Genomic DNA, 27,500 nt, shown 5'->3' on the forward strand with positions numbered 1-27,500 from the left:
CACTGATCGAGTGGCTGGGTCTGTTAGACTTGAAGGAAAGTATTTTGCGATTGACATGCGTCCTATCCAAACGGCATCAAGTAATTTACCACTATCCTTCTAAACTCAACAGCCTTTACGGATCTGAGGGGATTCTACTATTAATCAAACATTAAGGACCAATTTTCTTACTGTTCTTCAGATAATATGTTTCCATGGTTCCTTTAATCAATTTGTTAAATAGAACTTCTGCCGTGAGAATTATACGAAAGCGTATACATTTTTTTTTCAAAAGCCCGTTAACACATCTCTTAAATAAATTGAAAACCAAAAATAATGAACACACGATAATTTTATGATTAAAAAGAACTCCTTTTATGTTTCATTAACCAAATCTTCATTATTTCAATCCAGAAATAAAGTATACGCAAATGGTTTTGTACACATAACTAGATATAGATAGTATGCGCTTGGCTAAGAAGCTCATAACATTGCCATCCGGAAGTATAACAAACCAACACAAAAAACTATGTGTAACCTTAAACGTTTATAGTCTGGTTAATACAGTTTAGTCAAAATTACTCATAAACGCGGATGGCAAAAAACAATAACAAAGGCCTGAGTGACGTCATCTATGTTCTATCTATAGTGCTAGATTGAGGTTCCTGAGAGATTGTGCTATGTCGGGATGACACGATAAAAAAAATAATGGAGGCGGTATACGATATTCCAATAGTTATATTATTTAGTTTCATTATGAAAAGAAGAAGAAAAAGAAAAAAAGCCCGCAAAGTATTGTGGCCGCGGTAAACAGTCCTGAGCGGTAATCAAAGATGGATGTTAGTCTGAATGTTTTGTGCAATGCCCAGACTAACAAGAAATTGATCTTCTTGTTATAGCGGCTATGTCAACAATATGCCAAGCTTCCCAAGCATTAGATTTCCACTCACGTCTCACACGAGGACTTGATATCGGTTCCTATACGATAATGATGGCGTTTCATGGGAATAAATAAACCCGAGATGCGGTTGGGGACGGAACATGATCGTTCTTTACATAAGGACAAGAAGGAAGAAGAAATACGTGAATAATTGGGGACAGAGAGGAAGATAACATATATATATTATATATATATATATATATATATAATATATATATATATATATATATATATATATATATATAAGAGAGAGAGAGAGAGAGAGAGAGAGAGAGAGAGAGAGAGATGGAATGAGAGAGAGATAGAGAGACGGTGAGAGGGAGAGAGAGAGAGAGAGAGAGAGAGAGAGAGAGAGAGAGAGAGAGGGGGGGGGGGGGGGGTAAAGAGAAAATTGTCACACGCATTCGCCTTCATACATATTGTACAAGAATACGCAAAAAAGTGTTCTTAATGACACATACAAATATCATAACATGCACACAGACACACACACACACACACACACACAAACACACTCACACATACACACACACACACCCACAAACACAAACACGTAGACTTAAAGACTTAACATGAAGAGTTCAATTTCTCACCGTAAGCAATGTTGTCAAGTGAATCAAGTCATGTGATCGAGAAATCGAAAGTCATCCGATCTGACTTGACTCTCAATCAAAGTTTATGAATTATTCGTTTCACGTAAAAAAAAAAAAATGGAGTAGCCGAACCACAGATCGGAGTTTCTACATACAAAAAATGGCTTCTTTCGACGATCTGTAAAGTTTAATCACTATTTCTCTTTACCTCGACATGGGGCAGTGTGGCTCAGTGGTATGGTCTTTGCTTCCTAACTAAAAGGTACCGAGTTCAATCACCCGCCGCTGCGCTGTGTGTCCTTGAGCAAGTCACCTCGCCCTAGCTCACTTTGGGGCGCTGCTCTGCCGCTGACGTTGTGTTATTCCAGTCTTGCTTGGAATAGACCCTAAAGACAAATTTCCTTTTGGGGATGAATAAAGGTAACTTTATTTTTATTTATTTATTATCAAGACATACTTTTCGTCATTAGAGGTTCTCGATGGCTCAGTTGGTAAAACACTAGCTTGACGTACAAAGGGACCAAGATCGATTCCGGGTGAAATCACTCCACTCCCCCCTCCCCCCTCATTTCCTTCACTCAGCAGTGATTGGGTAGCTGGGTCTGTCGGAATGTACTTTGCATAGACCAGTCTCCTATCAAAAAGTAGCAAGCAATCGCTATTGTCCGTTTCACGCGCTGTAGAAAGCGAGATAACTTCTGGCTCAATGTGCCTAATGTCCTCGATGGACTATCTTTCAATCTTTTATTCTTTCTAGTAGTATTTTTCCTCCTAACAATGGCCGCCGTTTTTGTAAACGCGATTGAAGTAATTTGGAAACAAGACTCTAGCTTATAAAGTAACATTTTTTTGTTATCTAATGTTAAAATTTTCATCATATTACCTTTGATCCTTTTCATTATTCTCTTTTCTTAGATTCAACATAATATAGTCCTGTAATTTAGTATTTTTGAAGAAAATGGTTGGTCTATACCACCAGATCAAAAGAAATGAGTAAAATTGACTGTCATTTAATTGAAGACGAGAAAACAGTTAAGTCTTATGAACATAGATACAAAGGAAAGAGACATAAAGTCTAATCTTTATCTTTATATATACACATACATATGTTAGTAGAGAGATATAGAGGGGAAGAGGGGGAGGAGAGCGAAATCAGGTATAGAGAAGAGAGTGAGAGAGAGAGAGAGAGTAAGAGAGAGAGAGAGAGAGAGAGAGAGAGAGAGATGGAAAGAAAGAGAGAGAGAGAGTGAGGGAGCGATAGAGAGAGAGAGAACGAAAGAAAGAGAGAGAAGGAGCGAGAGAGAAAGAGAGAGCTAGACAGAGAGAGGTGGGGGGGGGAGAGAGGGAGAGAGAGAGAGAGAGAGAGAGAGAGAGAGAGAGAGAGAGTATGTGTGTGTATCATTGGCTCTTTTTGTATAGACGAGCTGAAGTTTTCTCTGTTGCATCAAGATTAGTGGCAACTTTCCTCATCTGTTACTGTCTACTGGAATCTGACAAATAATTGTGTCTGGATCAGATAACTCTTGATGACTTTGATCAATCAGATCGTTTGAAGTTGTCCGTGTATATTTTGACTTATCTACCACTAAAAGACAACAACAGAGTTAGAATTGATCGAACTTATCTGAACACTGCACACATTGATTGATGATCGTCACTCAGAGCTAAAACTAACTAACCTATCGCCTCAAATTTGTTATATGTGACCCCTCGTCTCAAAACGGTATTAAGTCGGGATGATTAAGATGCTGAAAATGGAATTTGTAGTCAGACATATCATGCTTAAGTTGACTTTATATGCTTTATAGAGGAGAAGGAATATCATATTTTACTGTGCTAAATACCAACCTTTTATATTTTTGACCAGTTTAACTTTAATTTGACTTTTTTAGCATCTGGTCAATCCCGACATATTACCGTTTTGAGACGTTGGGTTACATATCTGGAATTGAACGTAGTGGTGAATGAATAACGAAAATTTTAGTCCATGTCGAGTTAACCCTCTCCTTACCAGCCATTTTCAGGATTTCCCCAAAACTTCACACCCAACTAACACAAAAATATATTTTTTATCACGTAAACACAATAGCAGAAAGTTCTAACGGTAAATAATTTCTTAAGCAAAACATACTCTACAACACTAATGCTCATTTTCTTTACATTTTATGATGTACAAGAGAACTTTGAATAAGAAAATTGTTGTTTGTATAGTAACGAATGTGACGATTTTTCCTATAGTTGGTAAGGAGAGGGTTTAACCCCCTCCTTACCATCTACAGCAAAATCGTCACATTTGTTACGACACAATATCTATAGGGCTAGATACATATTTTTCTTGTTCAGATTTTTTACATCACAATGATCTTTGTTTAATTTATAAGAACTTAAAGTTGTTTTGTAGAGAGATCGTTTGACCTTGTCTTTCTTTTTGTTTTTAAAGGTTTTACGGCGCTTGCAACACATTTAGGTTGTATCAGCGCCAGTAAAAAGGAAGAAAATGGGATAGTAAAAAGTTCTGGAAATATAATCAAAGCACCCAAGAAAAAGTAAGACATAGGGGAACTGGGAACAAATAGGGATCAGATGTAGATTCCTAGAGCACACAACCAATGTACTTAGTTTGAGATCACCTATAAGTCTCATCCGGACACAAGCACAAAATCCAACAAAGAGGAATACACTCAAATGCATACATTATACATTCAAAATAACAAATATAATAATACATAACAGGAAAAAAATCGTCTCCCAAAACAATAACTATGCATTTGACTGTTTCCCTCCCAGGTAGGACTACGGCCAGGGCCAGGACAAAACCAATTAATCTCATTCCAAGACAAAGACAGAAACATGTTGGAAAACGGATAAAAGGGGATAGAAGACAAGGTTGGCACCCCCCTGCCCACTATGGGAGGTCAGGAACCCCACCCAGTGTTTGAGTTTAAACAAACATTATTTTTTTTTCTGGGCAAGCCTGCCATTTTGGGGAAATACTGAAAATGATCGGTAAGGAGAGGGTTAAGAAACTATAATATCTTTGTCCTAAGGGGCCCCGATGTCTCAGTTTACAGAGCCGTCACTTTACATGTTAAGGGAAAAAGATCGATTCCGCGCGAAGTTGAGATTTTTTTCCTTCTGACCACATGTCCACGGAACAGATTGGGTCGCTGGCTCTGTAAGATCTGGCGGGAAGGACTTCACGATAGACTAGAATCTTATCCAAAGGCTAGTATAATAGCAAGCAATTACCATTGTCCGTTTCACGCTATAGAAACCGGCTGGCGAATGTTGTGAGTTTTTTTGGCTAAGCACATACCATCAATAGATTAATTTGTAAAAATTTGAGTCACCTTGACTTTATACCGTTTTGAAGCAGTGAACACGATATATTTTATAATCTTTCGAACGATACTTTCGAACATAACTTACTGATTCAATCCAGTGTCATAATAACATATCATATCGAAACGAACTAAAAGAGAAAATATGCCTGGAGTTTTTAGACATAATGCAACAATCCATGTTGATACGATTTTTTTTCCACTGATAATATGATAGTTTATCGGAAACTTGTCGCTTGTGAATCCAACGACGATAATATTAACAATTCATGCTAATTTTGTTTCTTTTATGGATTGTTTTCTCTACAAAGATCACATTACCGATTACACTTCGTTTTGATATTATAATAATAATCCACGTCAGACTTGTCATAATTTGTATATTGCTACTACCTACAATTACAAACCCCAGGCCACGTTCTGCCAACTGTGGCATATTGTGATTTAGGATTAGCTTCAATATTGTGGCGTACTTTGAAAAAAACACCCAAAAAACTAACCAAACACATTAAACATTTTGGCCAGAAAACTTGTTTTTCAAATATCGATCGATTAAAATGTCCATCACCTTGGCCGAAACTCTCAAAACCTGGGACTTCAATAAAGTCTCAGGTTTGAGATTATTTGACAAGATAAGGGAAATTTTTATCGATCGATATTTATTGAAGGACGAGTTTTCTGGCAAAAATTTTAATTGCGTATTTTTGTCAGATTACGGTAAGGTTGTAATTCCATTCATATTCATAGACATGGCAAGATGAAGTTTCACAGATGGCGATTAATTAAATTACATTTCACACATGAAATGCTAATCAAGCGGTCCTGCTTTATTTAATCACTCGTTAACTGAGTATTAAAAAAAAAATAACCAAAAAAATTGAGCTTTTATATAGCGCAATATCCACTAAACGTGCTCAAAGCGCTTCACAAGGGGTCCCTGACCAACAGCAACACGTAACATGTAGGACGTAATATGACGCCTGTTAGGCGATATTACAATTTTTCGCACAGGGACAACGCTGTTAACGGCCAGGTACTCATTTTACACCTGAGTACGGTGGGAAAACGTGAGGAAAGAGCCTTTTCCAAGGACTCAACTGTGCGCCGAGCGAAGCTCGAACCCAGGACTTTCCGATTCGATTGCGATCCACAAGACCACGGCAGTTCTGCTGTCTCTTTATAAATTAAATAATTCCTTTATTCATCCCTTTAGGGTCTATTCCAATGGAAGACTGGAATAACAAGGCGTCAGCCGCAGTGCAGCGCCTCAATGTGAGCTAAGTCTAGGTGACTTGCTCAACGCCACACAGCGCGGCGGTTAGTCGAACTCTGTACCATTTCGGATACGAGCGCTTTGAGGTTTCGACGAAAGGCGCTATATAAATATGCTTATTATTATTATTATTATTATTATTATTATTATTATTATTATTATTATTATTATTATTATTATTATTATTATTATTATTATTATTACGAAGCAAAGACCATACAGCTGATTCACGCTGTCCCACACGTTTAAGTTCAATTAAACATTTGTACTTACTTACTAATCCGAACCAGCGACCACCTGAGCTCTAGCCCTTCGGTCTATTTAAACATTTGTACAGACTTGTTATTTCACCCATTACCCGCACCTGTAATTTTTCATTTTTGAGTTATTAGCTTCTATAAGGTGTTTATATTTTATGGGGAACAGCAGATGCCCTGTAGATATTCAGAATCTGAATCGCGCCCGAAATTATTAAACGGGTTCAAGACTCAAGGTAATAATAAAGATACAATTCCCCATCACTTATAATAGTTTTATTAATCATGTAATCCGATCATTTTTTTTGGTGCAAACGCATAAGTTTTAAATCCTCTTAATGTGAGTAACGCTCTCGCCTTGATAATTATATCGATTTTCCCCTTGCCGCTCGTCCCTTTGGATTATTTAATTATTAGTATTTCGTTGTTTTTTATTTTGGAGGACTGTTTATCATTGCTTTCATGCGTGTTAGTTTTGTTTTGTTTGTTTTTGTTTTTAAGGGTTTTACGGCGCTTGCAACACATTTAGGTTATATCAGCGCCTGTAAAAAGGAAGAATATGGATAGTAAAAAGTTCTAGAATTACAATTAAAGCACCCAAGAAAAGTTAAGACAAAGGGGAATTGGGAACAAATAGGGATCCGATTTAGATTCCAAGAGAACACCATCAGTGTACTTAGTTTGAGATCACCTATAAGTCTCATCCGGACACAAGCACAAAATCCAACAGAGAGGAATACACTCAAATGCTTACATTATACAGTAAAAATAACAAATATAATAATACATAACAGAGAGATGATTTACAAGGGAAAAAATATCATCTCCTAAAACAATAAATATGCATTTGACTGTTTCCTCCCAAGCCAAGACTCTATCCAGGGCCAGGACAAAACTAAGTAATCTCATTCCAAGACAAAGACAGAGAGCATGTTGGAAAACAGATATAAGATATATAGAAGACAGTGTGTACCTCCCTACCCTGGGAGGTCAGGATCCCCACCCAGTGTTAATTTTGGTAGACTCATGACTGTTCAACTCTTACTCTAGTGAAGCAAATAGAAGGGGAGGGGGTGCACTTTGTTTAAACTTTAATAGAAATCGGGGAGGGGGGGGGGGGGGGGCGGAGTCACAATTTGACCAAAGAAAGGGGAGGGGAAATGAATTAGGGGTGGGGGATTTGACCAGTGCAGATTGACCAATCCATAGAAAGAGGGGAAGTGGGGGGGGGGGGGGGGGCATATTAACCATGGTCTAATTTAGGTGAGGCGAGATGTGATGTATAGATGTGATGATAGATGTATATGCACTTCTACGTTTGTTTGTTTTCTGGGGGAGCGGAGGTGGGGGGGGGGGGATTTTTCTTTCTATTTTATTGTTAACAACAAGAGATGAAGTGAGTAGGAAAGTGCCAGAAGACAATAGAGAATAAAAAATTTTCGCGGCGGTAATGGGGATTTGAACACGCGACCTTACTGGTACGACATCTCCGCCTGGCCGGTGAGAGCATGACTCTACCGTATGCAGGGTTGCCAGATTATTTTTCAACAAAATGCCAGGGGAAGACTCAAAAAATGCCAAAACACTCAAAAAGATGCCAAAGTCTGTTGACTCCCACCCCCACTAAGAAAACTACTCACTTTTGATAGACAATTTACTATCATATCCTGGTGGCTTGCGTGTTTTCTTTTCTTTTTCTTTTATTTTTTGTTTTTTGTTTTTTTTTTAATTATACTAAATTTCCTGTTGGGGTAATTATTTACCTACTGACTACTAAGTGGAGTGCTAAACCACTACACCACGGTTGGATTTTAAGAATGAAAAAGAAATGTGAAGATGTTTGTTTTTACGCGTTTAGAAATAATAAGAAAAGGTGTCATTTGAAGAAATAATATACAAGAAAAGAAAATGCAAATGAAAATGCCAAATGCCAAATGATTTTTCTAATGCCAAACGGTTTTCAAAAATGCCAGATTTTTGGAATCTGGCATTTAAAATGCCAAACTGGCAACCCTGACCGTATGAGCTAACCAGTGTTGTAGTTGCCTTTGTTGATTTCCCTTTTGGTGAATTTTCACTGGCACAGACATTTCGGAGCCGAAAGTTAATAGAGGGTGGGGGGGGGGGGGGGGGGGGGGTGTGCGAAAAATTCTGAAAAAAAACAGGAGAAGAAGAAGAAGAAAAAGAAGAAGAAGAAGAAGAAGAAGAAGAAGAAGAAGAAGAAGAAGAAGAAGAAGAAGAAGAAGAAGAAGAAGAAGAAGAAGAAGAAGAAGAAGAAGATGAAGAAGAAGAAGGAGGAGGAGGAAGAGGAGGAGGAGGAGAAGGAGGAGGAGGAGGAGGAGGAGGAGGAGGAGGAGGGGAGGAGCAGGAGAAGTATGATGAGGAAAAGAAGAAAAAGAAGAAGAAGAAGAAGAAGAAGAAGAAGAAGAAGAAGAAGAAGAAGAAGAAGAAGAAGAAGAAGAAGAAGAAGAAGAAGGAGAAGAAGAAGAACAACAACAACAAATAGACGTCATTTTGAGACTGCTGTATGTATAAGTGCAAAGCGGCTGTTTTTGAACCCAGGGTTATAAATAGCAGGTGGAAATTACCCTCTTCCCCTCCAGCGGTTAACAGGGACATTAGCAACTTTGTGACTTCCGGTGCACCATTGTTTACACCTGGGACCGATGGCATGATTAAAGCTGTTGTTTACAGCGTTCCTTTTATTCAATTTATGATTTTGAACTTAAAATTAACGACGCTTGTGACACTAGTAGACCATAAGAGCGACATATAATGTGTTTGTGCATGCAGTGGTAAGTAATTTAGATCATAGCACCAGATGCATACGATCAAAATATAACAAGCATTCTTTATCACTTTGTTGCATATTTCGGACCCATTACTGAGAGATAGATGAGTGAAAAGCACTGATCCATACCAATAACAATAATATTGTTATTACTTCTACATCATCAACAACAACAACAACAACAACAACAACTACTACTACTACTACTACTACTACTACTACTACTACTACTACTACTACTACTACTACTACTACTACTACTACTACTACTACTTCTACTACTACTATTACTACTACTACTACTAATAAATAATAATTATAATAATAATAATAATATATAATAATAATGATGATGATGATGATGATGATATAATAATAATATAATAATAATAATAATAATAATAATAATGATAATAATAATAATGATAATAATAATAATGAATAATAATAATAACAAACAACAACAACAACAACAACAATAATAATAATAATAATAATAATAATAATAATAATAATAATAATAATAATATATGATATTAATAATAATAATAATAATAATAATAATAATAATAATATAATATAATAATAATAATAATAATAATAATAATAATAATAATACAGCTATTGTTAATCAACTGTGACATAGAACGCTGACAGTTAGTCTGAAGACCATGGACAACATCTACCAAGTTTTGACATATTTACATAGCACGGGCATGTTTTGCATTTCAGTTCTTATCACATCTTCGTTGAAAAATTTATTTTTTTCTGGAAGAAAATACAGTAAGTCGTGTTTTTCAAATTTGATGACCAAAAAGAAATACGTCTAAACACAAATGAACACGTTCGAAAGGATAAAATGCCCTATTCAATATGCACTCGGCTACTCTCTACCGACGTACTCATATTAATAGGTCTGATAGCCGAACGAAATTATGGGCCTGTTTTAACATTGTTGTAATGGACAATATTTTGGGTTGATTTGAGAGTATCTCCCTTGACAACAACAATGAGAGACCATAACAATTTAGGTTATCAGACCTGCAAATAGTTACCCATGGCTCTCTACCCTGCGTCGTAATTGGTACATCGCTTGCAATATAATGATAATGATAAAATAAGTAACAGTAAAAGACTGGAGCAATTTCCGACTCGTGGTGTTGGCAAATTAGTCTACTATAACACTAATACATATGCAGCATTCGTGACCTCTAATAAAGATAAAGAGACTTTAAAGATGTAAATTATCTCGCATATTATGCATCTTTGACCTAGACTCGTGCATTATAATTGGTTTGGTAATAACCGACTTCCTTTGCATATATGTCAGAGATTTGTGTGACTGCGAGTGCAAACCGATTTTGCACGCGAAATGGTCATTATAAAAAAAGAATAATGGGTGATGGTGCTTTAAAAAAAAAAAGGGGCATATGGTCTTTAAACTCATGGTATTTTACCCCTTCCTATAAATAGTAAAGCGTAGGGATATCCTGTTTATAGTAGCAATAATTTGTTTCGTCAGATTATCAAAATTTGAATTTCACTCAAATTAGATTTTTAAAAAGGAAGTATCATTTAAGTATTTTCGAAAATGTCTTTTTAATTCAGAAAAAAAAAAACGAAATCAGAATCGAATGAAGGGAAGAATAAAATATTTTTTACACTCTTGAGTTTTGGAACTCGGACTTTGTTCCAAACGCGCACTCGCAGGCTCGAGTAGCGATTGGAAACACATCCTGAACAAACAAGAGTGTTAGAATCATATATTCTTTAGATATGTACTCAAGTATATGTTCGCTTCTAAATGTAACATATTGTAATAAGTGCATGCTAATCTTTAGATAGAATGCTTGTCTATCAGAAATACATTTCGTCAGATCTTATGTCGAATACCTAACTTTATCTCTATAATATGTGACCCCTAGTCTCAAAAACGGTATTAAGTCGGGATGATTAAAATGCTGAAAATGGAATTTGTAGTCAGAAATCTAATGCTTAAGAATATAAATTTTACTATGCTAAATACCAACGTTTTATATTTTTGACCAGCTTAACTATAATTTGACTTTTTAGCATCTGGTCCATACCGACACAATATCGTTTTGAGACGAGGGGCCACATATGTCCTCTCAAAACGGATATTATGGCGACGGAAACTGAGCGGAGAGAACATTATTTCGAGTCTAATTTACTGGCCTTTTGACATCATTTTTTGGTCAGTGTCAGGCTATAACTTTACGATCGCTACGTTCAAACCCGGGATTCATTGGCCACAAGCCAAGTGCTATACCACTAGGCCGCTAAGCCTCAGAAGAGGAGAAGAAGAGAAGAAAAAAACGAGAGACAAGAGGAGACAGAGACGGTGTTATAGATTGCCAATAATGCATAGATTGAATGCAAGGGAGATCATAATATTATTATCGGATGCTAATGTTGCCAAAGCAGGTAGTGGCAGATTATCCGTCTGATTATCTCGACGACATTAGAAGTATAAAAAATAAAGATGAGTTGGAAGTGGAAGGGTTTTGAAAGGGTATAAGGGGTGGGTGGGGACGATGGGGATTGGGTGGGGGGGGGGGTTGGAAGAAATATAGATGAGTTGGAAAGGTTTTGAAAGGGTATAAGGGGGGGGGGGGGACGAGGGGAAGGGGTGAGGGGGGGGGTGGTTGAAGAAATAACGATGAGTTGGAAAGGTTTGGAAAAGAAAAAGGGGGTAGGGAGAAGGGGGAAAAAAAGGGGGGGGTGGGCAAAGAAATAATAAAGATTAGAGAGGATAAGGGAGGTAGAGAAAGGGTGAGAATGAGATACATAGTAGTAGTTCTTTAGAGCCATGAGTCAGAGTTTGAACCAGTTTCTGTGGTGTTAAACGGACAATAACAATTGCTTGCTATCCATTTGGTAGGACGTTAGTGTATTGCAGTACTTTCCTCCAGATTTGATGCCTCGTAATGATGTTTGTTCAGGGAGCACACATCTTTGTTATCTAAATGTAAATATTAGCGATGGAATAATGTCTTTAACGATATTGGTCTTTTTTTGCAAGCTCTTATCTAAGACCGATCCAGCTACTCAATGTTTGTGACTTTCATGGACGCAGAATCCTGAGAAACTTTGAGGCAACATGGAGTCTTTACCGAAATTATTTAACCGCTAGCCTTTAATGAAATAATGAGAGAGAGAGAGAAAGAGAGAGAGAGAGAGAGAGAGGAGAGAGAGAGAGAGAGAAAGATAGATAGATAGAGAAAATAGAGAGAGAGAGAGAGAGGAGAGATATATAAGTGGATTGATTGATTGATTGAGAGAGAGAGAGAGAGAGAGAGAGAGAGAGAGAGAGAGAAGAGAGGATATACAAGTTTTGGGGGGAATTCTGAAAATGGTAGGTAAGGAGAGAGTTAATCCTTATGAGGGTATCGATAAAGGTAGAGAAGAGAAGAAAAGAGAAAGAGGTAGATAGATAGATAGATAGATAGATAGATAGATAGATAGATAGAGAGAGAGAGAGTGAGTGAGAGAGAGAGAGACAGAGAGAGAGAGAGAGAGAGAGAGAGAGACGGAATTCCAGAGCGAAAGGAGGGGTGGGTGATGGAAGGGAGATAGGTAAATAAAACAAGAGGTTATGTCAAAGAGAACTAATTAACTTGATGGATGAATGGATCGGGAAACAGATGGATAGATAGACAAATAGGCGAATAGATAGGAACATGATAAGAAAATGAGAGATAGAGACAGATAGATGACTAGATATAAAAAGATCACAGATGGATGGATAGACAGATAGATAGATAGACAGACAGATAGATAGATAGATAGATAGATAGATAGATAGATAGATAGATAGATAGAAAGATATATAACTAGATAGATAGAAAGAAAGATGGATATATATATATATATATATATATATATATATATATATATATAGATAGATAGATAGAGAGAGGGAGAAAGAAAGAGAAAGAGAGAGAGAGAGAGAGAGAGAGAGAGAGAGAGAGAGAGAGAGAGAGAGAGAGAGACTTGCCAAAAAGTCAACAACAATCAATGACAATAAAGATGCTGGCTATTCAAATGTTGCTGAAAGAGAAAATCACAGGATTTCTCGTTTCTCGTCAATCACACATGTTCTGCCTTATGAAAAGATCTTGCCCAGGATAGGAATATTTTATTGGGGTGTTTGAGACGGTAAGGCAAGAGGGCCATTCTGACCCTTCTGATTATATTTATATTGAGATATATAGGCGATCTGATATATCAAAAGGTAGATTGCTTCTGACGTCATTCTTCTGTTTGTTGTAAGCTTAAGCCAACCAGAGGGAAGATTAGTTCTGTTTAATAGGGTAGAGGAATAATTATTAAGCGAATCTTGACCCGCATCTGCTGATCAGGTCAAACAGTTTCTTTGCTGCTCACATATTCAGATCTTTAAAGAGGATATTATGTTTCCATGAACAAAAAAAAAAATGATTAAGAACCGATGGAAGTCTCGAATAATAGATATGTCTAAATGTGGTTTCCCTGATTAAAATTGGGCATTGGAACAATGTGGAAATTGTGATATAATACTTGCTTTGCCACTAGATTGGGAGTTACATGTATTAGAATGTTTGAGACTTAGCGCAATGAGTGGCGTTTTGATCCGTCGGAGTATGATATTTATTTCGAGATGCGGAGGATCAGATAATATATTAAAAGATAAGTTGAGACTGACGTCAGTAATCTGTTTGTTGCAGTCTTAACTCACTCAACTCTAACAACGACTATATCCGTAGTATACCAGGGGTTACTTTTTCCCCGTATCTAGTTATTACATTTTTCTGAGACAAATTAAAGGCGCAGTATCAAAGCTATTGTTTTTAGTTTTTACATCTTAATGATAGTTGAATAAAACTATGCACATGCTCATTTTAAATACATTTTTCCAATTATGAAAAATAGCAAAAATCTCTAGGATTGAGTGAGTTAAGGGAGGGGGGATGGGGTGAGGGCAGCATGGCTCAGCGGTATGGTCCATTATTCGTACCCTGAAGAAACCGAGTTCGATCGATTTAAGAAGCGCTGTGTAGCTTTGGGTAAGTCACCCACCTTAGCTCACTTCGCGGCGCTGCACTGCGGCTGACACAATCCAGCGTTCCTTTGGAATAATAATAATAATAATAATAATGATAATAATAATAATAATAATAATAATAATAATAATAATAACAATAATAATAATAATAATAATAATAATAATAATAATAATAATAATAATAACAATAATAATAATAACAATAATAGTAATAGTCTAAAAATAATACTACTAATAATAATAATAATAATAGTAATAATAATAATAATAATAATAATAATATAATAATAATAATAATAATAATAATAATAATAATAATAGTAATAGTCTAATAATAATACTAATAATAATAATAATAATAATAATAATAATAATAATAATAATAATAATAATAATAATAATAATAATAATAAGATATACACCTTAAAGACAAATAATTTCCACTTGGGGATGGATAGAGACAATCGTATCTATTAATATGATTAGCCCTGTCCAATAGATAGGAGAAACAATTGTAGAGTTCAATTTGACCCTATTTTGATCATAGACGTCTATATTATATTGATCAAGTTCTTAGCTCACCGATCTCGGATCTGATATGGATTATGTTTTCATTGTGAGGTCTTTTGTAAGCCGTTTGTCTTCCTATGTGACTCGTCGCCTTAAACGGTATTATCTCTATATGATCCAAATGGGAAAAAAATGAATTTGATTTTTAAATGACCAGAAATGTCAAATTTTAGATTTTGTAAATTAAACCAAAAAAACTGAGGTTTTATATAGCGCAATATCCATTAAACGTGCTCAAAGCTCTTTACAAAGGATCCCTGACCAATTCGTAACATGTAGATCGAGACATGTCACCTGTTAGGCGATATTACATTTTTTCTGACAGATACAAGACTGTTAACGGCCAGGTGCTCAATTTACACAAGAGTGCGGTGAGAAAATGTGAGTAAAGAGCCTTTTCCACGGACCCAACTATGCGCCGTTCAGAATGGGACTCGACTCCAGGACCTTCCAATCCGAAGGCAAGTGTCTCACCGTACTCAGGTGTAAAATGAGGTCCTGATTGTTAACAGCATATACTCTGTCGGCAAAAAAATGTAGTATTGCCTAACAGGCGTCATAATATGTCGTCCTATATATTAAGTATTGCTGTTGGCCAGGGACCCCTTGCAAAACGTTTAGTGGACATTGCGCTATATCAAAGCTCAAGTTTTTAAAACGTTTTTTTCTTCTTTTAGTTAACTAGAAAAAAAAGCTTTAATATGATATAGAGCAACATCCATAAAATGTGCTAAAAGCACTTTACAAGAGGTTCCAAAACAAACAGCTATAGATAGTTTGAAGATGACGTCATTCAGGCCTTTGTTATTGTTTTTGTCATCCGCGTTTGTGAGTTGTTCTCACTAAACTGTATTAACCAAACTATAAAAGTTCATTGTTACACAGAGTTTGTGTGTTGGTCCGTTATACTTCCGGATGGCAATGTTGTGAACTCCTTGGCCAAGCGCGTTCTATCTATACTTTATATTATGATTTGCAGGACAAGACATTATGACATGACATGGTTTAAAAGATATTACACCTGTCTGCACGTGAATGGTTCTTTGTGGGTATGGGTAAGTACGCATATTATGGCATGGTCAATATGAATAACTCGAACTAACGGATATTTTACGAGGTTGTTCCGACGTCTTCTTGATATCCGTGCTTCACTGATTGGGTTTAAACGACTCTTAGATAGATGGCTTTTGGGTGATAACATGAATAAATTGTATACTCTATCTGGATAAGTTGTTGTTAATTTGTTTTGGTAGATAGCAGAGAAAAGACTTCGTACGTGCCGACGCGTTTAGCTGGTTATCCTGTGGCCATAATGTGATTGAGGAGTAAAAAACAAAATAAAATGTTAGGCTCATGTGTCTCGTCGGATTGTATTAATAGACCCGGTAAAAATTGTGTTGCAAGCGTCTGGTCAAATTGATGAACAGTGTGGCCCACTTCTTAGTAGTCCCTCATTGCTATTAATAAACCAATGGAGCCGGAGTTTATCCCGGTTTTCATTACATGAAACGGATAATATTCGCATTTGCTTGCTATTCTTTGGATAGGAGGCAAGTCTGTCGCAAAGTACTTTCCGCCAGATCTAACAGACCCAGCTATTCAATAATTATTGGGTGAAAAGGAAGGTCAGAAAAAGAGAATGTCGACTGTATCCGGGATCAGTCTCCGTCCCTTTGCGAGTGAAGCGAGTGCTCCACCAACTGAGCCATCAGAACCCCAGCTGAGGTCCACCATCATATTTTAGCTGAACCATTTTACTCTTGCCACCCTCTTCCCCTGATATTAATGTTCATTTCTGCTTTATGCCATTTATACGATTTCTTGTAAAGGTGTTTTAAAAAATAAATAAATAAACTGTACTTATATTTCAAAAATTGTCATAGAGGCTGTGCCAAAATGTCGTTTATGTAACATCTGCCACAAAAAAGCTCCAAAGCTAAATTATTTTTAAAAAATAACTAATGACGAAAATCATTTCCATCAGTAATTACGCGTTACATAATGAGTAATAAACCAAAAACTAATTATCGTTCATTAGAATTATAGTGGTTATAACTTTCTAAATCTATTACTTTATTCACACCTCATTACATTTTGTAACCTCGGATTAAGGTACATGTACTCATATACCTACAAACATGCATACACACATACAGGTTATAATGTTATCACACACACACACACACACACACACACACGCGCGCAGACACACAAATACATACATATATATATATATATATATATATATATATATATATATATATATATTATAATATTATTATAGAGCACTTTCTGAACTACAGGGCACCCATAAATAATATATATATATATATAATATATATATATATATATATATATATTATGTGTGTGTGTGTGTGTGTGTGTATGTATATATATATATATATATATATATATATATATATATGGTTTATGTATGTATGTTAATGTGCGTGCGTTTGTGTGTGCGCGCGCGTGTGTGTGTGTATGTGTGTCTGTGTGTTTGTGTTAACGTCTATTGGCAGCATATCATAAGTAGCTTTTTTATAAATATCAATTTCAAGTGCCTGACTCATATAGCAAAGGACTCTACCTTTCTGATTCACTATTTATATGTGTTCTATTGTTACAACGCGCGCACATATACAGCACGGTTTGCCTTATGATCTCAGAAAACTCCTTGGAATACACACTAAATTGTTGTCTAAGATGATCTTTTGCCAATACTTTGTTCAAGATGAGTTAAAGCGTACAAGAGAGCTCGGCTTGCTGTTTCGGTAACAAATAATTGCCAACTAACAATAAAAAATCTGTTTTGTGTATGTTTTTTGTGACGTCATCGACATCCTTAACACAAAACTGGAAGGCGGTGCCAATTTCCCCTGATGAACTTTATTATTGTTCAATGTGTAAACTCAAAACGGATGGAACGTTGAACCATGTGAACTTTTAATGGGGGGTGGGGGGGGGGGAGAGAACCAACCAACAAGTAAACATATTTTAAAAAATAAATTAATAAACATCTATCAAATTGACCTACACAATTCTCCGTGTAGTCTACTTAAATCGTTTCATGGCGGAATGCGGTTTTACACTTATACGGCTATGTGGTCTTGTGGTATGACACTCACTTTCGGATCGGAAGTGTCTGGGTTCGAGCCTTGATCGCGGCATAGTTGAGTCCTTGGGGGAAAAAACCTCTTTACTCACATTCTCCCATCCTACTCAGGCGTAAAATAAGTACTTAGCCGTTAACAGCGTTAGCTCTGTCCGAAAAAAAGTGTAATATCACCTAACAGGCGTCATGTCCTACATATTAAGTGTTGCTTTTGTCCAGGAACCCCTAGTGAAGCGCTTTGAGCACGTTTAGTGGATATTGCTCTATATGGAAAGCTCAAGTTTTAGTCTAGAGGCATGGTTCTTATCTCCGGGCATTTAAATCCCCGACTTTGTGTTCGGGATACCAAAACGTTTAGACCATTCTTCTGTATTAATAGATTGTAGATAAAATATTACCTTATTGTTTTTCTTCATACCATAAAAGCACCGAGTTCGGTAACCTACCGTTGCACTATGTAGTCCTGAGCAAATCACTTTGTCCTAGCTCAATTTTCGGCGCTGCACTGCGGCTGACGCCTGGGTTACTCCAGTCTTCCATTGGAATAGACAAAAGAGACACATTTCCCATATGGGGTGAATAAAGGCAGTTTTATTTTATTATATTATTTTTTATCTGATCTTCTTCTTCTTCTTCTTCTTCTTCTTCTTCTTCTTCTTCTTCTTCTTCTTCTTCTTCTTCTTCTTCTTCTTCTTCTTCTTCTTCTTCTTCTTCACCGTTATAGAGTACAGATCGTCACTCATTAACTTATATCGTCGGAAAAAAACTGTATTACCGCCTAACAAGCGTCATGTCTCATCCTACATGTTACCCATTGCTGTTGGTTAGTGACCCTTTGAGAAACGCTTTGAACACGTTTAGTGGATATAATAATAATAATAATAAATGACATTTATATAGCGCTTTACCCCGTTGTCACAGGCTCCAAGCGCCTTACAGTGATATAAAACAAAACATATTGCAGTGAGACAAGTGTGAAGGAAACGTGATACGAATTCAATTTAACAACAACAAAATTATATGAAAATAATATTGCAACATTATGACGTAAAAAGATAAAACTTTAAGCGAGATTTGAACGTTGTCAACGAATCCGAGCATCTCACGTGTGACGGGAGAGAGTTCCAAAAATGGGGGGCCGAAAATTGAAAAGACTGTTCACCTATTTTACGCAATGGCTTAGGCTTGACAAGGATTGATTGGTCATTGCTTGACCTCAAGTTTCTATTGGGGACATATATGTTTAGAAGGTCTTTAATATAGGAGGGACTGTTCGTGCTCAGGGATTTGTAGACAACAGTACAAATCTTATAGGCAACTCTTTTTTCAACAGGAAGCCAATGTAACTCACGGAGAAGAAGAGTTGCTGACGGGTATTTTTTGTTATTAATTACAATGAGCCTGGCTGCGTTATTTTGAGCAACTTGAAGTTTGCTAATTTTGTCTTTAGCTAAATTCGCCCAAAGGGAGTTACAATAGTCCAATTTAGATAAAACCAGGGAATTAATTAATAGTTCTGTTATATGCTTCGGTATTAAATTACGAATTTTGCTTATTTTTTTTCATTTCTATGTACATAGATTGTATGGTGTTATTCACGTGGCTTGTCATGGAAAGATCTTTATCAATGATGACGCCAAGGTTTTTTGCTTTATTTGAAAATTCTCTTGTGCTATTTCCGAGAGTAATAGGTGATTTATTTGCCTGTTTAAGGATACTCGGCCTTCCACACATTAAAATCTCAGTTTTACTATCATTTAATTTTAACTTATTGTGGTACATCCAAGATTTAATCTCATTAAAACAGCTCGTAATTCGTTGTATTAAGAACTGTAAATTACTAAGGGGTGCTGAATCATATATTTGCGTATCATCTGCATAAAAATGATAACTCAGATTGAATCTGGATATCACACTATATTGCGTTTTTAAATATTTAGTCATAGCAAAAAGTACTCTTCGACACTATTGTTTTCTTACTCAACTTAAAAAGGCAAGTAGGTACTCATCGATATGCACGCGCCACAATGCCGAATATTTTTTCTGGGGCACAGTGTGACTCAATAGGTCGATCCTCTCTACCTCCCCCCCCCCCCCCCCCCTTCACTCCCAACCCCCCCCCCCCCACTTACCCCTCCATCCTTTGTTTTTTTGTTTTTTCCCCTTTTCACCAAAGGTAAAATTGACGAGTCACTTGCTCTTTAGTGATAACGAACATGCACTTAGCGCCATCTAGACTGATCTATCCTACTTTATTATTAGTAAGGTAGGGGTGGCTTCTTGACTTAAAAATTATTCGCAGGTGATAGCATAAAATAGGAATGATTAATCAGATGAGCAATTTTAATCGTTTAGTAGTGGATAATTCAAATATGACCCTACACGTCAAATTGGTATAATGTTGAATGTTGATATGAACTAGAAATAAATAAACGACTCTTCTTTATTTCGTTTGGGAGTCGCAATGACTCAGTTAGTAGAGGGACCAAGGTCAATCCAGGGCGAAGGCGGGATTTTTTACCAATCTCTCTCTCTCTCTCTCTCTCTCTCTCTCTCTCTCTCTCTCTCTCTCTCTCTCTCTCTCTCTCTCTCCCCCCACCCCTGTCCGCACAGCAGTATTTGGATAGCTAGGTCTGTTATATCTGGCGGAAAGATTTTTTTGCGATAGACGAGCGTCCTATCCGAGGTGTAGAGAACATTACTTTTCTATTATTTTTTTTTCAGTTTACATTCCAATATTTTATTAGAGAAATGACGTGCGAAAATTTTCTCTGCCGACGGTCTGTTCTTTTTTATTTTTTTTTATTTTTTAATAATGTATTTATGTTTTTATCATTTTAAATTGTTTCCTGAAGAAGGGTTTTGAGCCCGAAACGTTCGGTGTTTAGTATTTTGATCTTTTTTTTTTTTGAGAAGGGGGGAAGCTGCTATATTCATTTTCTTTATTACTACCACATCCTCTAGCACTTTAGTATCACTTAGAAATAAATGAATATGAACATTCATTTATTCCCCAAGCCGGCCATATTATGTAGCCTTATTTCCATTCCATACAATGCGAGTAGCCAGTAGGGCGTCTTTTTGTATTAACACTCGAATATTTTTTATCACTTCATCCCGACATTTTAAAAATTCGAGCTTTTATAGTTTATATAGCTAGAGCAATATCTATTCTTCAAGGGACCCCAAGCTAACAGCAAAACTCATCTTGACGGAAAAGACGTCACAACAGTAAGGCGCTTGATGCCTATTTAGACGGGGTAAAACGTTATTATTATTATTATTATTATTATTATTATTATTATTATTATTATTATTATTATTATTATTATTATTATTACTATTACTATTATTATTATTTTATTATTATTCTTATTATTATTATTATTATTATTATTATTATTATTATTATTATTATTATTATTGTTGTTGTTGTTGTTGTTGTTATTGTTGTTGTTGTTATTATTATTATTATTATTATTATTATTATTATTATTATTATTATTATTATTGTTACTATTATTATTATTATCATCATTATTATTATTTTATTCATGTATTTATTATTATTATTATTATTATTATTATTATTATTATTATTATTATTATTATTGTTACTATTATTATTATTATCATCATTATTATTATTTTATTCATGTATTTATTATTATTATTATTATTATTATTATTATTATTATTATTATTATTATTATTATTATTATAACTTTTCTTCTTCTTCTTCTTCTTCTTCTTCTTCTTCTTCTTCTTCTTCTTCTTATTATTATTATTATTATTATTATTATTGTTATTATTAATATACTTAACTTAACTTGACAAAGAAAACGCAATTAACGGCCATGTCCTCGTTTTATTTTACACTTGAGCACTTTGAGAGAATATGAGTTATAATCCTTTACCATGGACTCAACATTGGGCTGCCCAAAGCGAGTCTCAATCATGTACCTGCTACAGATCCGAAGACGAGTGTCTGGCAGAATAATATATAAATGTAAAGCCGCGAATCTTGAAACAGTTGGTCGCAAGACTAACATGGCAATTTCAGGTCAGGTTCATGATGCCGTTTTGAGAAGGTTGGTCAAATATACGATCTATCGCCTCAATAGATAGTTCGAAGATGACGTCACTCAGGCCTTTGTTACCGTTTTTTGCCATCCGCGTTTGTGAGTTGTTCTCACTAAACTGTATTAACCAGACTATAAACGTTCATGGTTACACAGAGTTTGTGTGTTGGTCCGTTATACTTCCGGATGGCAATGTTGTGAACTCCTTGGCCAAGCGCATTCTATCTATAGAGTATACTGCCAAGAGATGAAGAGAGTAGGAAAGTGCCAGAGGACAAAAGAGAATAAAAATTTCTCGGAGGCGATGGGGGTTCGAACCTGCGACCTTACTGGTACAATTCCGCCTGGCCGTGGAGAGCGTGACTCTACCGTATGAGCCATCCACGATTCCAAAATAGATCGTCTCTAACTCTAGTCATAGAGTATAATGTTGGGCTAAAGAGCCATTAGATTCACGGAGCCGAAGTCTATCTCGGTTTGTGCGGCTATGTGGTCTTGTGGTGTAACACTCGCTTTCGGATCGGAAGGTCCTGGGTTGTAGCCTCGCTCGGTGCATAGTTGAGTCCTTGGAAAAGGCTCTTTACTCATATTCTCTCACCGTACTCAGGTGTAAAATGAGTACCTGGCCGTTAAGAGAGTGCTCTACCAACAGGAGTATCGTGAGGAGGGGGGGGGGGTCTGTGATAATGAATGGTGGAATGATGTCTGGATAAAGCATGTAAAATGAATTGATTTCAACGTAAAATGACTTGAATATCAAAATTTAAATTCTTTGCAATGTAAAGAGACTCGATTCGCTCTCATTAATAGACATTTTCAATTTAATTCTAATTTAATAATGTAAACGTGAAACTCACTTTTTTTGTCTATTGTCAGTTAAGTTTTGCCCTGATAGAACAACATTCATAATATAGTAGAAACAAAAATAGAACAATGCGCCGTGGTCGATTGCTGAAAGATAGAATGCGCTTGGCTAAGAAGCTCATAACATTGCCATCCGGAAGTATAACGGACCAACACACAAACTCTGTGTAACCATGAACTTTTATAGTCTGGTTAATACAGTTTAGTGAGAACAACTCACAAACGTGGATGGCAAAAACAATAACAAAGGCCTGAGTGACGTCATCTGCATACTATCTATACGATCTATCGCCTCAATAGAGTATATTGTCAAGAGATGAAATGAGTAGGAAAGTGCCAGAGGACAATAGAGAATAAACATTTCTCGGCGGCGATGGGGGTTCGAACCTGCGACCTTACTGGTACGACAATTCCGCCTGGCCGGGGAGAGCGTGACTCTACCGTATGAGCCATCCACGATTCCAAAAAAGATCGTCTCTAACTCTAGTCATAGAGTATAATGTTGGGCTAAAGAGCCATTAGATTCACTGAGCCGAAGTCTATCTCGGTTTGTGCGGCTATGTTGTCTTGTGGTGTAACACTCGCTTTCGGATCGGAAGGTCCTGGGTTGGAGCCTCGCTCGGTGCATAGTTGAGTCCTTGGAAAAGGCTTTTTACTCATATTCTCTCACCGTACTCAGGTGTAAAATGAGTACCTGGCCGTTAACAGCGAAGAGAGTGCTCTACCAACTGGAGTATCGTGAGGAGGGGGGGGGGGGGGTCTGTGATAATGAATGGTGGAATGATGTCTGGATAAAGCATGTAAAATGAATTGATTTCAACGTCAAAATGACTTGAATATCAAAATTTAAATTTTTTGCAATGCAAAGAGACTCGATTCGCTCTCATTAATAGACATTTTCAATTTAATTCTAATTTAATAATGTAAACGTGAAACTCACTTTTTTTGTCTATTGTCAGTTAAGTTTTGCCCTGATAGAACAACATTCATAATATAGTAGAAACAAAAGTAGAACAATGCGCCGTATGGTCGATTGCTTATATGGAACGACCATTACGGCGTCCCTATTTTCCGCTGGTATGTTTATCATTGCTATGCACGGGGCAAAGTCCTGGATCACTTTTCACTTGGGATGAATAAAGGGGATATTTTCATTTATCATTTGAAATAATGGAGGGTGACTTTTATTCTTGATTACGTCGGCTATATTTAACATGACAAACATAAAGAGACCCAAAAATAAGTTAATTGTCACATTAGGAGATCGGCGACAAAAATAGATAAATTAAGGAGTAAATAGATAGATATAGTAAAATAAAATTCATATTTGTGAGCCCTCGTCTCAAAACGGTATTATGTCGGAATGATTAAAATGCTGAATATTGAATTTATAGCCAGAAGTTTAAACTTGGGTTGAGTTTGTATGTTTTATTGAGGAGAATGAATATCATATTTTAATGTGCTGAATACCAATAATTTAGAATTATGACCAGTTTAGCTTTAATTTCCCTATTTAGTATCCGGTTCAACCCGACATAATACCGTTTTGAGACGGTGGGTCACATTTTCAACCCGGCTTGGAATTTAATCGGATGACTCTATGAATTGACTCGCTACTCATTTTCAAACATGTAGACAGTTTATATTTAAAACAATAAAACTTGTCAGGATAAACAATTCAAAGTAAAGGAATAAACGATGACGGTATGTGTGTGTGTGTGTGTGTGTGTGTGTGTGTGTGTGTGTGCATATTAGTAATATTTTAGATTGTCTTTCTCGTAACTGTAAAGGGCTTAGATTATGGCCTAGTCATGGTTATGCACTATATACAAATGCTATATCATTATTATTATTATTATTATTATTATTATTATTATTATTATTATTATTATTATTATTGTTATTATTATTATTATTATTATTATTATTATTATTATTATTATTATTATTATTATTATTATTATTATTATTGTTATTATTATCATTATTATTGTTTTTATGTTTTTTATTATTATTATTATTATTATTATTATTATTATTATTATTATTATTATTATTATAAATGGCACTATCATAACTAGGCATTTACCGCATAGGATAGAAGATCGATTATATAAACACAGGATGGCAATGTTTAATATTTTGGATTACACAATTCTTCCCCGGCCCTTGTATTTTTGCATATTACATTCATCCGATATGATGCCCTATAGATAGTATGGCTCATCAAATTTGTGGGAACTCACTGATTAAGGTCTATCAAAATCTCGAACAAGGAAATGTCATTAACAGTAATCTTAATAATATGAATATTGAAAACTTTCTTTTGCAAATACAAATAGGAAAGACATTAAATTATTATGGATACACCACGTCCGACTTGTTTCTTTCATAAGGTTTCCTTGTGCACGAGACACATATCTATATATGGCCCGAAAAGTGAGAAAATAATTTTCTGGCCAAAACCAAAATAAATGCGATTTGTCTTTGTACTTCAGAATTACAATTTTTGTGGCTTTTCCCTGTCATTTGACGAGTATCTTATTTCAGATTTTCTTTGAAAAAGATTCTTAGATTTTACTATGAGATGAATGAACAGAAAATCTATTTGTAAAAAACTGCTGTTTGTTAGTATTTGTTCATGTACATACACTTTTTAAAAAAAATGAATGCAATGATAATAGTAAGAGTCGGGAAGCGATCAGCAAATATTATGGCATATTATTCATACTGTAGGCTATTGTTATTGGATATGTAAGTTTTGAGTCCAAAATCTTTTTTATGTATCTACGTTATTTGCTCTTTTTTCCGCTGCTCAATACTTACTTGATGCACCGTAAGTTAAGAATAGTATCAATAACATCTCAATAACCTAAATGTCATTATTAAAAAAAAATACTTCGGTGGGTTTTAGTTGACACCCCCCCCCCCCCCACCCAATATGTAGTTACCTGTATTTTCCTAATTAATAAGCCAAAATTAGAATATTTTTCTTTACACCAGAAATTAAATCCTTAGTTATCCGCTTGAAGTCCGCAGTTTCTATGATATTCACAGTATGTAAAAAAAAATGATTGTTTGTTTCGGGATCACAACATAAGCACGTTCGCATTTCAATGATCTATTTATTATTCCTTGAGATGACCAGCGCAACCAACGTCGCGTGAGTTTTCCTAGTCTGCCCCCTCTCTCTCTCACTCTCTCTCTCACTCTCTCTCTCTCGTTATTTCTCTCTCTTAAAACCTCTCTTCCACTCACTCACTCACTCACTTTGGCAAGGCATTAGCCCAGCATGGCTTTGCGGAATAACGCGCTGCAACTGTTACCCGTGAACGTGATAGATTTGAACAAATCATAGAGTAGAACCGGCAATTGATCTTTTGATTACGAGTAAATAAATCAGATTTCATTTTAAACCGGCCCATATTCTTCTTTCACACGCAACGATAATGTGTTTGTTAAATTGAATAAGTTCACTCACGGCATACTAATCAATTATGAAAAAAAAACTTTTCATTGTCAGGTAAATTAAAATAAATGTTAAGTGATTTGATCAACGCCCTCGTTAATGCTAGCTATTGCTTCCAATACATTTTTTTCTTTTGATTTTTTAAAGTGACAAATTGGGGAGCAGCCATCGGTGTAGGATAACGATCTGTAAAGGTGTCTTTGAATTGTGCCAGACAAAGCAAGAAAGAAAAATACAAGAAAAAAAAAGCCTTCCCAAAAAATCAGCCTGCCTCGACTTATTTTTCACCTTTTTTTCTGATTAAAAAATCGTCTTCGCCATGATCACTGTTTTATCTTCAACCTTGATATAAAGGTAATAGTGACCGAATAAATCACATTGACAATACGTAGTGCTGTCGTCTTTGCTCCTTCGTAGCATTATTTTTGTCTTGTTCTTGCTCGTCATCAATCATTATCATCTCTTCCTTATCAATCGCTTTCCTCTTCCTCCTCCTCCTCCTCCTCCTCCTCCTCCTCCTCCTCCTCCTTCTCCTACTCCTGCTCCTCCTCGTCCTCCTCCTCCTCCTCGTCCTCCTCCTTCTCCGCCTCTGCCTTCTTCCTCTTCTTCTCTTATTTTTACCATCACAATTTTCTTGCTCATTTCTTCATTCTCCACCATTTTACTTTTTTTTCGTCAACTGATCCCTCCTACTTTCCATACCTCTCAGACATCACCCCCCCCCCACCCCCTTCTCCTTTTCCAACGACCTTTTACTCCCCTGAGACATGCATCACCGGATTGTACACCGGAAACTCTTCCTGTCCACTGCATTCCTCTATCCATCTGTGACTGACACCACCAAGGAATTCAAATGTCTTCCATTTTACAATGTTTCAACATGCCTGTGACTATTGTTTAAGAACGTTACGATAAGTCAATGTCCAATATTTTCCTAACGTCATCGTTTATCTCGATCGCGATTGATTCATTCCAAGAGTCTCATCTGCCTCCCAAATGCAAGAGCAAAAATATTACGAGGCATCGATAATATTACGGGACATCGATAATATTACGGGACGTCGAAAATATTACGGGACGTCGAAAATATTACGGGACGTCGAAAATATTACGGGACATCTAAAATATTACGGGACGTCGAAAATATTACGGGACATCGAA

At 36.0% G+C, this 27,500-nt stretch overlaps 1 protein-coding gene across 3 annotated transcripts in view; it reads right to left on the reverse strand.

Annotated features, from left to right (window-relative positions):
• Positions 1-27,500, reverse strand: part of LOC144967178 (potassium channel subfamily K member 18-like) — a 125,764-nt gene that overhangs the window by 35,605 nt on the left and 62,659 nt on the right. Inside the window, exon 1 of one of the 3 annotated variants that reach the window (XM_078904104.1) lies at positions 25,822-26,084. The exons of the other annotated variants lie outside the window; for them this stretch is intronic. The gene's annotated coding sequence lies outside the window, so the exon portion shown is untranslated. Of the gene's footprint in view, positions 1-25,821; positions 26,085-27,500 lie in introns of those variants that run through there. 3 annotated transcript variants of the gene reach the window in all.

Source organism: Berghia stephanieae, chromosome 3, assembly GCF_034508935.2.
Source record: "Berghia stephanieae isolate SIO BIC M18660-M18661 chromosome 3, UCSD_Bste_1.3, whole genome shotgun sequence".
Classification (NCBI taxonomy): Eukaryota; Metazoa; Mollusca; class Gastropoda; order Nudibranchia; family Aeolidiidae; genus Berghia; species Berghia stephanieae.